Source organism: Triturus cristatus, chromosome 4_2 (assembly GCF_964204655.1).
Source record: "Triturus cristatus chromosome 4_2, aTriCri1.1, whole genome shotgun sequence".
Taxonomy (NCBI): Eukaryota; Metazoa; Chordata; class Amphibia; order Caudata; family Salamandridae; genus Triturus; species Triturus cristatus.
In genome coordinates, this window is record NC_140586.1 from 511500634 (window position 1) to 511513497 (window position 12864).

Below are 12864 nucleotides of genomic sequence, written 5' to 3' on the forward strand. Positions count from 1 at the left end.
AACAATTACTTAACTACAGGAATATCTACAGAAGAACTAAAAAGTCATGCATACGCCCATAACTAAAGAAAACAAACCTGGACCAGTTTAACCCGACAACTACAGACTGATTTCAAATAGACCTTTCCTGGGAAAAGTGATAGAAAGAGCAGCATTCACCCAAATATCACAATTCGTTGAAGATAATTCCATATGTTCAGACTTCCTAACAGGATTCCATTCAGGAAGAGGCACAGAATCTGCCCTCAATGGCATCTGGGAAGACCTTAAGAACAAAGTTGACCAGAATGGGGTTGCTGCACTACTTCTCTTGGACCTCTCAGCTGCCTTTGACAGGTTGACCATGACACTCTAATACAAAGACTCTACAAAGCCAGCGTAGAGGGGACTGGATCACATCCTACCTTTACAACAGAACTAATGTCATCCATGCCCCCCTTTCTCTTCCAAACCGTACTTCACAAAAGCAGGGGTCCCTCAAAGCTCTATCATCTCATCCATGCTTTTCAACATTTACATAAAGTCAGTACCGGCACTGATCAATCAATTTCACCTCACATGCTATAACTATGCAGATGACACACAAATTCTCCTAAAACTGGAAAGCCCCCAAAGACATTGAAAACTCACCAATTTTCAGTTGTCTCAAAGCCGTGGATCAATGAATGACGAGGCGCCATCTCAAATTGAATGTTTCCAAACGGAAATACTCACATGGCGATTGGAAAAATTATGACTCACTCGCCGTCTGGCCTGATGATATGGGAACACCTCCTAAAGTATCAAAGGAAGTAAGAAACCTCGGAATTATCATGGACTCCAAGCTATCAATGAATGCCCAAGTGGACAAACTAGTAAGATCAAGCTTCATTACTATAAAAACTCTACCTGGGATTTCTACACAAGGTCTAGGCTACTATCTCTCTTGCTCTATCTAAAGTTGATTACGCCAATAGCCTCTGCCATGGATAATCTTTAACTGCTATGAAAAGACTACAACGGATTCAGAACTCTTCTGCCAGACAACTCTTACATTTAAAGACACAAGCCCATATCTCCCCTGCCTTGAAAATCCTTCATTGGTTACTGGTCCACATTCAAGCTCCTTTGTATCACCCACAAAGAGATACATGGAATAGGACCGCTCTTCATGAGGAATAAAATCACAAAATACATTCAACAAAGGAACCTCTGCTCTAGTGTGGCACTTCGACTCGAAATCCCACCATACAAGAAAAAAACCATAGGTGGCACATCCTTCTCTGTTCAAGCAGTCAAACTATGGAACTCTTTACCACCTAACATAAGATCCAACGGATAACTACCTTATCTTCAGAATACTTCTCAAGAGTTGGCTTTTCCCCACATAACCACCATATTCAAACACAAATTTAAAGCATATCTCTCTGTATATAAGTATTTATTTGGACTATAGATGTGTACCTACATATGTGTATTGCTTTGTATAAACGTGTATAATAATTATGTTTTAAATATAGATATTTGTTAGTTATGCTTAACAAATGCGCATGTTACTTATAATTATGTTATTCTATGTTCATACATGTAACTGCATTAATAAGTAAATCATAACTGTTTATCTCCATTTGCTTCACTATTGAATTACAAAAATATATAATAAAAACAAATAAATTAGCTTAAAGTACAGCAACACTTGAAAGTCTGAGTTTATTAAATATAACTTACATTTACACATTTACATATTTTACCTTCCTTAGCCATATATATCATCCATGTATTTATGTATCTTTAAATGTATTACTTTGCTTCTAATTCAGCATCTCCAATGCGCTACATTAACTCACCCTATACCTCTCTCAATATATCCTCTACCTCCAATCTCTCATTCATCCCAAACCCCATACCACTACTATGATCCCTAATATAACCCTTTCTAGACTCTTCCATCCTCTACTACTCCTTTCATCATCTCATACCTACTTTACTATTCAGATCTCCCAAACATGCATTTCTAAACCGTTCCCTCTAACTCTTCCCCCTCCACCTCCCCTTTACTCATCCTAAACCTCCTCCTACTGCTATGAACTCCAAAATAACCCAAAACATTCTAGACCCTTCCCTCTTCTATCCCTCCGCTATTCCTTTTCAAATCAAATAACAGACTAAAAAGTCCAACGCGCGAATTAATTTCATATTTCCCTATACTAATTCATCAGTAATCCTTTTTGGGTCTCGGAGTAGCGTGCTACTTGCCGAAAAGCATTTCAACACCTCATCAGGGGTTGCCAGTGCTATATAAATGCAAACCCTTCCCTCTTCTATCCATTCACTATCCTTTGCAATCCTAATAACAGACTAACATGTCCACCGCTCAAATTAATTTCATATCTCACTATACTAATTCACCACTAATCATTTTTGGATTCCAGAGTAGCGTGCTACTTGTCGAAAAAGCGCTTCAATGCATCATCAGGGGTAGTAAGCGCTCTATTAATGCTCCCATGCTGCAGTTTTCCTTTAATAGCGGCCACCTTTCCTCAGACACTGCTCTTTTAAAGAAAGGGGCATGGCCTTCATGCACATGAATGTGCGGCATGGGGGCTTTGACAAAATAAATATTTGTAATGCCATAGGTCTCGCATTTACAATGCCAATAGCTCAAACTCTTGTAAATGCGCCAAAGTAGTGGCCGCCATTGTCCCAGCTGCTTGGAAAGTGAAAGCGGGCATGGCAAGCTGAATGTAAGGAAAGCACATCGTGCCTGCTGTAGGACAAAACCCTTTAAAGATTAAAGTGCTTATGGACGATTTAAAACATATGGTGTCACAACAGAAGTAAAAGGGCCAGTCGCCATGAGGGGTTTCAAATGAAGACAAGGCGGTACTAAGGAGGGACTAACAAGGCAATTAGGGAATCAGAAGCCAGCATTTACAAAGGCTAATGGCACTAGCCAATGAAAAATATGGGCAGAGAGTGGGCGGGGTTTCAAATCCCTAACTCAATGCAGATGGCTCGCAGCGCATGCGATGCCCAGGCTTGACCAAAAAATAATAATTGTAGGGTTTTATCCCTTCCTGAATGCTATTTGTGATGTTTGGTGCCATCAAAATGGAAACACTAGCAACCCTAGACTAGTTGTAGTCACATTGGGCCTCATCAGGGAGGTGCACCTTGAGTCCATTTGCACAGTGAGTATGGAACCCCTGCAATTTTTGTAACCCCAAACATCAGAGCCATAATTTGCAATGGCAATACACTTGGATTTGTATATTTTTAACAGTAATTTCTCCAATTCATAAAAGCAGAGACAAATCTACACCAAAAACTACCGCCTGGTCGCTCTGATCAACAATGAGGCAAAATATTTCACAGGTACTTTATTCGAGATACTCCAAGCCTGGACATAGGCAAACACCATCATCCCACATGATCAAACTGGATTCTCCAAATCTAGGGACACAAGTACCAACATTCTGGCCATGACAATGCTCATATACGCTGCAAGATGCTCTAAGCAGCCCCTTCATATTTGTTTCATTGATTTCAGAGCAGCATTCGACAACATAGACTGGGCTAGGCTCTGGAAGAAATTGGCCGACTTCAACATTTCGCCGTCACTGCTGGACATGTTAATCCTACTTCACACAGACACCTAGGACCAGGTGAAGCTGGGCAAGGGCATTTACCTCTCCAGCTCGAGTTCCAACCATCAAAGGTTTAAAACAGGGGTGTGTGCTCGCCCCTGCACTATTTAACCTCTATAGGGCAGATCAGATGCAGATACTGAACTCCTGCAACTCCCCAGGTTGGGGAGAACAACGCCATCCAGTTTCCTGTATGCGGATAAAGTGGTCCTGGTGAGCCACAAACAGGTGGGCATGCAACACCTTAACGCATTGCAGACATATAGAACAGAGAGTTTCCTGGACGTAAACCTCAAGAAAATTATAACAATGGCCATCAACGGCGGCTGGAAAAAAATAACAGCCTAGTATCTGGGGACTACAGGGATCCAAACTACAACAAACTACAAGTACCTGGGCATAGTAATCGATGAGGGGACATAATTCTCCATGCAGAAGGAAGCGATCGAAAGGAAGGAAATGGTACTGGCAGTGACGCTAAGGAACCTCAAATTGCAGCTGACAGGACCAACACTTTCACCTCTCCTCCAGGTAGCTCTATTAAAAATACTACCAGCATATCCTAGGGAAACGAAGCCCTGAGAAGCAGAGACTCTAAGACTCTGTACAGTATACTAGTCAAGGCTTACAGACTCATCTTTAACATCCCAAACTTTGCCTCTGCGCCACAGATCCGGTTGGAGTTTGGCCTAACAAAATAGTCCTTGGCAAGGTAAGGTGCATTCATTGTCTGCTGGCATAAGATCAGGCATGCTTCTCCTAACACCCTGAATCACCTTCTATGGCAAGAGTTTCAGCACTGGAGCACATCGCCTGCCAAACATTTCCTCCAGGAATCCCTCACAAACACTTGGCTGTCCCAGGCCTGGGATATGCCAACCAGTCAGGCAGCCTTCAAAAAGCTGGTTTGGAAATCAATTAAAAGCCTATCACTAGTAGAGGCAAGGCCACATTCTCAGGCAACATTCATGCCTGGATGACCATCAATGGCTGCTGCGCACTTGCTCCTCAAGGATATTTCAGCCTCGGCTACTCAAAGAAAGTTCATACAAACATCATCTGGGGATTCTTCCTTTAGCCCTGCACCTTCCACCATGGCAGAAAGATCAGTTCTCAAACTGCTGTGAACTATGCGGCTCAGCCACTGGAGGCCTACCACACCTGCTCTGAATTTTCAATGAACTGTAGGGAGAATGATTACGATTGCTCAAAACTCAGTTCCACTCAAGAGGGATTCGCAGAGCCAGGTAGTGCTGGCTTGCTTCAACCCAGAGGATTCACAGCTCAACTGCAGGCTGGTAATGTTTTGTGAGCTGGTAGAAAAGAAAAGGCCAAGAGCTAGCCAACACGTTCCCCCATCAGAGCTTGTAGTCGCAATGGAAGCAGCGGCCTTTAATCTGCAGCTTACAAACTGGTCTCTTAACCACCTCACTTTATACCCCTTGCCCAAGTGCCTAAAACCATAAACCCTCAACAGACAGGTTGACAGGAAATCCACTACTTGTTCTTATGTATGCTCCACATTTTTGCACTTTCCATTACGCAACCAAGAGTCGGAACACTGATAAATTAGAGCCCTTACTACGCAACTGCTGCTCAATATGTATTTATTTTAAGTGTGGTTTTCATGTTTTTTTATTTTTTTCAACTTGGTTGCATTGCACAGGTGTTAATTAACTATGCAAATAACAATTACTAGTTAAATATCATATTTAGTCAATAGTTACTCCTGGGGAGAGTAGTAACAGACATGAAGGAAGGTATCCGTTTCTGGCTAGAGTAGTTACTTCTGAGACACTGACAATATATAGCCTGAGGCCAATGAGTGCATATGCTCACCAGCAGGGAACACATAAATAGACTGCAATATAAAGTATGACAATTTTGGGGGAATAGCTTATAAAAAGGATAGCTCTTTTGAAGCATTTAATAATAATGTTTGGTGTATGTATGCCCCTAAAGAGATGCAGGACCATGAGCATGCCGGCAACAGAGGAAAATAAATAAGTGACTTTGCATGAAATAATATGTGTTATGAGGAAAATATCATGAGAAAAGGTGAGGTGACATGAGGGGGAGAACATAATAAGAGAGGTAGACATGTAGAAGAATCTATTTTTACACAGAAGTCACATTGTGGCTCTATAGTGATACAGAATAAATAACGGCACCTTAAATAAAAAGGATTTAGCCTGCTTGTTACAATCACTACTATGAAGGAAGTTGATTGTAGAATAAAATGGGGTGATACTTGGAATAATAGATTAAGAGCCGTACTCCATGAAAATACAAGTTAAACCTAATGTTGTTTCATCCCAATATTGGCGTGCATAAATAAATATGTTCTTACAGAACTAGAATGGGTAGTAAGTGCGGACCAATAATTATTGAATGTATGTACCTTTAGAAAGTGTAGGGATATATGGATGTGATGCAAGATTAAATATATACATTGCCATAATGAGTTGAGAATGGAAATAGATATGGTATATGTAGAAAACACAAGAAATAATATTATATCTAAAAAGAGAATTTGGAAACTATAGCTTTGAATTGTGACATGTTTTTTGTGTGTGAATTGGATGAATGATTGAAAAAAAAAGAATACTGTTTTGATAACTATACAAGGGGATAATTGACCTGTTTGGGATATAAGGATTTGTATACAATAATAAATCTTGGTATGATACTAAAATCATTTGAAAATTTGGTTTGCAATTAAAATAACTATGATGTTATGCTTTATGGAGTAGAACATTTTTGCATTCCAAAATAATTAAAAATAAATTGAATTGATAGTTTCATGAAGACAGAATCTTGATATAAACAGTGGGGTAGGAATTAGGTAATATCTGGTTAAGTTGTTAAATATCAAAATTGAATCTAGTTTAATTTGTATTTACAGACACATCTTTGAATGCACAATTAACTATTATCTTGCCAGACCTATTATCTATCATCCTGATGAAGGCATCTAACTGGAGCCTGCTGAATCTTTGAGATCATAGTCAATGTTTAAGGGATATGGCTGGGAGAAGAGGAATTATTTTAACTACAAATAAAGCTCACCAGAAGCTTAATAAGACATCAGAAGAAGGTCTTAAAAAGGAATTCCACGCACAATTGATTAATAAATTGTACTGTGTGATTGAAGAGTCGGTGGGCTAGGCTGTTACTATACAATTGTGGTCTAGATGTGTCTACTGTCAAACAATCTAGGTTTCTGTGATGGTTATAAATGATGTTGTATAGTAAATGTATCTTTTGATAAGGTACAGTCATGGTCCCCTATTGTTGCAGATAGATGTGATTTCAATACCAAGTTCTTTGTGATCTGCAGAGCACATCATAAACTAGCGTGGTGGGTTAATGCCTGTGCTGTAAAGTAAAGATTAAGAAGTTAAGGGAGAAAAGTGTGTGTGTTAGTGAGAAAGAGTGAGAATGAGACATAGAGAAACGGAGAGAATGCCAGAAGGTATCGGTAAGTTTTTTTTGTATTTCAATTTATGTTAGGGATTTGATATATTATGAGACACACAATGCTGTCTGATTTTAGTAGGAATATCTTAGAATTGCTGTACAAAAAAAAAATTGTTGTGTATGGGGTCTAGTTGAGAGCAAATTAAAAAAACTAGAATGTGATAAGAGAAATGTGGATAACAAACTGTTGGAGGAACATAACAACTGAGTTCCCTGGGCGGGTACTTTTTAGATTACAAATGTTTTACATAACACATAGTTACAGTTTGAAGTAGAAATATAGTGATAGACCCAACATTTTACTGCAAGCTAAAACGGGAATACTCATCAGATGTATAGGTTGTAAAATCAAAGTGAATTACCTTGAATATGGTAAAAATAAAACTTAATTAAAACAGGTGGAAATAAATTTCCGGACAGAAAATGTGATAAATACTGTTTTAAAATGTGAAAGTGTTGGAAATGGCTCTTTTTGCAGGGTCGCCCCAAACCTTTTGCCTTCCTCCTCCTAATTTTCGCTGAATTAATTTCTCTCAACACTTTACTAAGCTCCTCTAAACATAGTAATATGGGATTATACCCAATTGGTATATTTAAATTACTAATAAACCTGTAATACAGTGCCCGGTGCCTCTAGTACATGTGCCCAGGGCGTGTAAACTAAATGCTACTAGTGGTCCTGCAGCACTGATTGTGCCAGCCACTTAAGTAGCCCTTTAAGCATGTCTCAGTCCTCCCATTGCAGAACCTGTGTGAGTAGTTTAAACTGTCATTTCGACCTGGCAAAATAAGCCTTCTGCCAGACCTAAATCTTCCCTTTTAAAAAATATGAGTCACTCGTAGGGTAGGACCTTGACAACCCACAGGGCAGAGTTAAATGTATTTAAAAAGCAGGAGATGTACTTTTACATTTTACATGTCCTGGTAGTGAAAAACTCAACTGCAAGGCCTATATCTCCCATAGGATAACATTGGGATTACCCTATTTCTTTTTAAAAGTGTCATTTCCAAATAGACAGATATGACTGGTTCAAGTGTGGTGTCTGTGGCATCCTAATTTAAAATCCTAACTTATGGTGAACCTGTTTTTTAATTACAATTCAGAAAATGCCACTTTAAGAATGTTGGCATTTCCTTGCCTTAGCCATTTGGTTCCTGTTTCTGGTCACATGACTGGGTGTAGGTGGCAGTTCGTCTTTGTGTGCTCCCCCTAGACAGCCACAAACAATGGGAACTCAGGTGTGCCTAAGTGGGCCATCACTGGCAAGATGGGCCAGAAGGGGCTGTGCTCAGCCTTACTTAATCCTGAACAGGCTGTCTCCTGTTCCCGTACAAAGGGCTGCTTACCCCCTGTAGTTAATCTGTAGCCAGGACAGGGAAGGCCGTGAAACTGTGCACTTCAAAGGCATGCCGCAAGAAGCTTCTACCCATTACAAAGGCACAAATGTGTATAAAAGAAGGACCTCAGACACCACCACTTCAGTACACGTCCGAACCTATGGATACTCTGCCAAGAAGAAGGACTGTTGTGCTGCTGAAGGACTGCTACTCTGCTAGACTGCACTCTGCTGGACTCCTGCTTTGCTGTGCTGATCTACTGCCTGCTGCCCTCTTGCTTGGTTGAGAAGGACTGGACCTGCATCTCTTCAACCCAGAACCCAGAGTGACTCCAAGGGCTGTTTGGCTGGCCTCCTGATCTGAAGCGTCCACTGATATGACAGGCGTCCAACCTCCTTACACCCGCACCAGGACTCTGCCATCTTTGAGTCTACCCTGCCAAGTTGTACCACCTCAGTCCGGGACCCTTGGAAGTGGTCCTGAGGTGCTTGTCAGTGGAACCGACTCATCCTCTCTGCTGTGTGGTGCATCCCCGAGATGAACCGATGTATATTCCCAGCTGAGCAGTGCTTCCTCGAGCAGAAACGATGCATCTCCACTACTGCGTGCATTGGACCCTTTGCAGAAAATCAGCATCACTCTCACAGTCCTCGTAACCAATGCATCGCAGACGGCAGGGAGCATCTCCAGTCAAGGTCCTCTCATCTCAAGTTGATGGCAGCCTTGATGACACCTGACTCCACACAGCAGCCTTGCAGCTCCTCTGAACCGATGCATCGCTAGCCAAGCGCTGCAACGCCGATGCCAGGACTTGACATCAAGTCCTGCTTATGAGATCTTTGACATCGATGAAACAGAACCTTGCACCACAGCCTCACTGCATCTCAGAACTGATGCATTGCTCCTGCTGCGTGGCGCATCTTCAACATGAATCCATGCAATGCTCTGCAACTAGGATTTAAGGGACTTTGTTCAGTGGGCCTCACTAGGTTCCTGTAGCCGGCCTGCGCTCAAATAAGTTGAGCCTAAACTTGTGACTTTTTCCCTGGTCCAGCACAGCCAGATATCTCCCAATGGTGCTTTATACTTTTTGCAGCTATTTTCACTATAAACTTTGAAATTCAACATTTCCGGTTCTACTAACTGGATTTTTGTCATTTTGATCTTGTTTTATTTATCAAAACGTACGCAATTTTCTAAAGCTGTTGTGGGCTCCAGGTGTGTTTTCACTGTTTTACTGTTTGAAGTTTTGCACAAATACTTTACACATTGCCTCTGAGTTAAGCCCGACTGCTCTGTGCCAAGCTACCAAGGGGGTGAGCACAGGTTGTTTTGTGGTTTGTTTGTGCCTTACGATGACAAGGACTGTGGTTGCTGCATGACCTGGGCTTACACCCCAGTCAACCAACAAACCAAGTTACAGAAGTTGACTTACATAGACAGCCAATATTTCTTGATGTGGGTTAATCACTTGTTGTTCGCCTAGTCCATTTATGAAATGCGGGAGATGGGCTACTGGAAGTTTCAGGGGTCTTGTGCCTGTACAGTGGCTGCTGGTTACATGTGATACCTCACTCTGGCACTATCTGACGTGTAGTCTGGACCAAACTGCCAGCATGAGAATGCTCCCCTTCAGGGGCTGTGAATCCCGGTACCCTAGCACTCCCTGGACGTATGCTCCTTATAATAGGCTTCATGTATTGCTTACAATTTCCAATGGGGTGCGGAGACTGGTGCTCACATCACTGGTTAAAGAAAATGTGATACTTCACTGCATGAAAGCCAATGCATGCGTTACTTAATTTATCTGGAAACACTGATGAAGTATGAAGTGCAAATTATAAAACGAACATAAATATCATAACGTCGTTATAAATAAATATGTAAAGGTAAAAAACAAAGCACAAGCTGGGTATCAACATTTCATTATACCCGTCTCTGTGTGCTTGGATGTATACAATAGTCATTCGGTTTTTGCACTTCTTAAGGTACTGAGCATGAGATTATAGTCTACAATGGTTAGTAGAAAAATAAAAACTAGGGAGAACTTTTGTGTCCTTGGTTAAAAAAGGGGATAATTCGGAGAGCACTAAGAAAAAGGCAGATCAAGTTAACAAAGCAACTTGCTGGAGCCCAAAGCTTTTTGAGGGAGCAGGCAACCTGGTCTACGAAGGTGACTTCATATTCTCACATGAACAATAGGATTCAAAATGTCATTAACTCTCACTAGACAATTATTAAACATGTGAATATTACTTAAATCAGATGACAAACATTTATTGGCCTTTGAATTCCATACCAGAATATTAAAGACAGTGTAAGGCTGAAACAACATGTGACATAAACATGTATATCTAGGAGAAAAGGGAAACACTTGTGTGTAACTGCAACGATTGCCTCAATCGTATTTAATGGGACACGGTTTTACATTTCAGAACATAAATATCACACATAGCCATGTCAGTTCTTAACATAGCAAGTAGGCTATATATTTGATGAAATGTAAGTGCAGGTTATTTTGGAGGTGGATCGAGGAGTCTGACGTATGCACTTGAAATCTGAAATGCAATGGTAATAATAATACCCACATTTGTAAAGCGCGAACAATCACCCGTTAGGGTCTCTAGGCGCTGTCGGAAGATTAAGCAAGCTATTGCCCAGAGTCACATGGTGCTGGGCTAATCTGCCGCCGGCACCGGGGATCGAACTGTGATCCCCAGATTCCAGAGTCAGTCGCCCTGGCCACAGCACCACACCTCTTCCTAAAACAACATTTTCTAGTGATTTGGAGTAATTTGACCAAGATCAAAGTCGAAGACTTGGAATTTATCAAGCTGGGAAAGATTTCATAAAACCGTCTTGCAATGTAAATCATGGTTTTATTGCCATTTTGGATGCAATATCTCTGAATGCTATTTAGTAAAATGTTGATTTGAGCTGCCAACTGTAGTATTGAATAACCGGTTTTGTGGACTGATTTTTTTGGGAAGTCATATTAAAAAGACCATTAGTAATTCAACTCATTGGTTATGAAGTTGACCAGTTGTGGTAACTGTTTGCTTGCTCTGGCATTTAGTCTGCAGAGTGGCTTTACACCTTTAAGGCAGAGCACACAAGGTGATCCCTGTTCTTTGGGACTGGCAATAATCTGATACCTGGTTGTCTGTTCCATGGTAAATAAACATACATTATTTACTCCATTATAACTTGTTTAACATCATCATAAATGTATTCCTATGTGTCCCAGTACTTGGTTGTTTATATTGTTCATGAATACTATTCAATCATTGTCTTATAAGCCATAATTTCATAATCAAATCAAACATTTGGAAATATTTTGCTTCCACACAGTTGTGGTTGCTTTCTGATAGCACTGGACCATATCCCCTTGGACCTGATGTTGCTTCACAGCCAAGCTCAGTGATGGTAGGCTGGCATGTAGGATTTTCCTACACATACTAGAATGAGGGTCCTGCCTTCACAGAAGCATCATGTGTGATGAAATGTATAGATTGAAAAGATGTCTCTATCAGTCCTGTCGATGCCGGGCTGGAGTGAAAGATTATTTTTTCTGCTCATTGTTTTAGTTTGGTGAACACCTTTGCAAGTATTGGGTTCAGAGGTAGCAAGTACAGAAATATTCTCCACCTGCCTATCAAAAGGAATGAATATTTAGGAATGTGGGGTGTAGACTGAATTTAGTTTTTCCTTTAGCAATGAACAAGTCCAGAGTTCTCCATATCATCCAAATCATACTTTGCCACTTTGTGCTCTTCTAGTAGGCACCTGTTGGGGGCATTTACCTTCAAATTCTACAGATCTGACAAATGAAGTGCTATTACAAGAATGTTCATAAAAAGAAACCAGGTTTGGATCAAGTGGGATTTTCATTTTCATTTTACTACTCTGGACCTAATCCCAAGAATACACCATGGTGTTGTCTCTTTGTACCAAGATAGGCTAGCGTCGACTGCAAGCAAGAAAGATATGGGGGCTTGATGAACATCCTCAGGTCCAGCATGTACCTGTGATATGGCTGCTTTTTTGGCAGACCACCTTATTGCATTCCCACCCCTCCTTTTAATAGTCTGTTAGTATTGTTGAGCCCAGAACTGCTTCTATAAAGGAATACCCTAACAAGTTCCTCTCTGACACCACTACATTAGACTGAAAACTAGACTATTCAAGTCAATTCCCTTGTCTTATGCTCCAGTGGTGCCAGGGCACCACTGGTCGTCCTGGATTTCCATAAGAGTCTTGTGCAATTTGGCATCTACTCCTGGTAAGACACAATGCAATAGAGCCTAAATAGAAGCGATCTGTCTGACTGTGGATGCTAAATCACTCGAGACTGTGACATCTGTTTGGTATAGAAGACAGTCTGTCATCTGAAGAAAAAACTTTTATAATACTAGTGTCT

General features: G+C 40.9%; 1 long non-coding RNA gene across 2 annotated transcripts in view; it reads right to left on the reverse strand.

Moving 5' to 3' along the window:
• Nucleotides 1–643: 643 nt before the first annotated feature.
• LOC146834643 (uncharacterized) overlaps nt 644–12864 on the reverse strand; it is a 223223-nt gene continuing 211002 nt past the window's right edge. For both annotated transcript variants that reach the window (XR_014960318.1, XR_014960319.1), the window contains one exon: nt 644–774. This is a non-coding gene — a long non-coding RNA (uncharacterized LOC146834643). The remainder of the gene's footprint in view (nt 775–12864) is intronic.